At 41.2% G+C, this 1,633-nt stretch overlaps 1 protein-coding gene across 1 annotated transcript in view; it reads left to right on the top strand.

Moving 5' to 3' along the window:
- The first annotated feature begins 154 nt into the window (after nt 1-154).
- CTPS2 (CTP synthase 2) overlaps nt 155-1,633 on the top strand; it is a 116,091-nt gene continuing 114,612 nt past the window's right edge. Inside the window, exon 1 of the mRNA XM_005876622.2 lies at nt 155-213. The gene's annotated coding sequence lies outside the window, so the exon portion shown is untranslated. The remainder of the gene's footprint in view (nt 214-1,633) is intronic.

Below are 1,633 nucleotides of genomic sequence, written 5' to 3' on the forward strand. Positions count from 1 at the left end.
TCTCCCGGGCCCCGGGAGCCCGGGGAGCCCCGAGATGGCGTTGGCGGAAGTGAAGCCCCGCGCGGAGGGAAAGGGCCTCTCTGTCCCCGCGCCCAGTGCGCTCGCTCGTTAAACAACTACCTGGCGTTTCCCCCACATCAGCTCCTCAGGGCGCACGGTGCCGGAGTACGCCGCCGAGACAAAATAGCTTTCTTTTGGCAGCGATTTTTACAGGTTTGATGTACAATTTACATGTCGTAAAATGTCCCCTGTTTAAAGGTGCAGATCAGGGTCTGACAAATTCTACACCCGTGGAACCACTACCCTGACGCGTAGCCTGTTTCCATCACTCCAGAAAGTTCCTTCGTGTCCCTTCCAGACGATCCACACGCCCCCCCCCCCACTCCCTTGATTTCTAGCATAGCTTAGTTTTGCCTGTTTGAGAACTTCATAAAATGGGATCATTCAGTAAGTACTCCGGTTTCTAATATTACATTTTAAATGGTCGTCGTTGACAAAGTATCTCTTGGTGCTTTCTGATGTTTTTAGTTGCTTTAGGCCTGCAGTGCCTTGTGGCAGCCACTCGCCACTAAGAGGCTCTTGAGCACTGGAAATGTGTCGGGTCCCAGTTAAGATGTGCTGTGAGTAGACACACCTAATCTCCGAAGACTTAGAGAGAGAGAGAGAGAGAGAATATGAATGTAGAATATCTCACTAATAAATTCTTATAGTGATTATGTGATGAAATGAAAGTTCTGTGGGTACATTGGATACATAAGATGATTAAAATTAACTTCATCTTTCTTTTTTAATATGGCTACTAGAGAATTCAAAATCACACAGACAGCTTGTGTAATGTTTGTATTGGACAGCAGACAGGGCAGCCCTACACATTCCATTTTACAGACAGTTGGTTCTGCTTACTGCATATGAGAGTATATGAAAACTTGTCTTCATTCGAGAGAAAAAACATCTGGATTCAAGGAAGTAGCCCGAAGACCCTGCCTTTTCCTGCTGTTTTAAAACTTTGCTTCAAACTTTCTTGTTTACTTAAAAGAGGTAAAAAGGACTGGATGTATCTTTGGCATTAAGTGACATTTTCAAAGACTTTGTAAAATATCTAATGTGCTTTAAAAAGGTATCTTGTGCTTTTGAAAATATCGAAAACTAGTAATTGCCTACACCCCAACCACCTAAATATATTAAAATTCAGCATTTTAGTGCGCTTTTGACCAGTCTTAATTAAAAAATAAACATAGGTGAGATGATATTATGTCCAATTTTATATCCTACTCTGTTCATATCGCATAAGCATATCTTATACGGAAAATGCTTAGACTTTTTGACAACCACATAATGTGACTTCACATGAATACACTCCAGTTTTCTATGGCATTTTGGGGGGTTTGTTTTTGATTTTGCTAACTTTTACAAATCAGAAGTCCTTTTAATAGCATGACAGTACCCTAATAAGATACAATTACAGCACCGCTTATTTGCCCCTTAATTGCACAGGAAAGGTGAAGTCCAAGTGGGCAGGGAACTTGACTTTTTGTTCACACCCATATCCCTGGACCATGGAACATGTCTGGCATATATAATATACATTCTGTAAACATTTGTTTTTTTTAATTAAATCTTTATTGTTCAGATT

The sequence above is a fragment of the Myotis brandtii genome, unplaced genomic scaffold (assembly GCF_000412655.1).
Source record: "Myotis brandtii unplaced genomic scaffold, ASM41265v1 scaffold490, whole genome shotgun sequence".
NCBI classification, from domain to species: domain Eukaryota; kingdom Metazoa; phylum Chordata; class Mammalia; order Chiroptera; family Vespertilionidae; genus Myotis; species Myotis brandtii.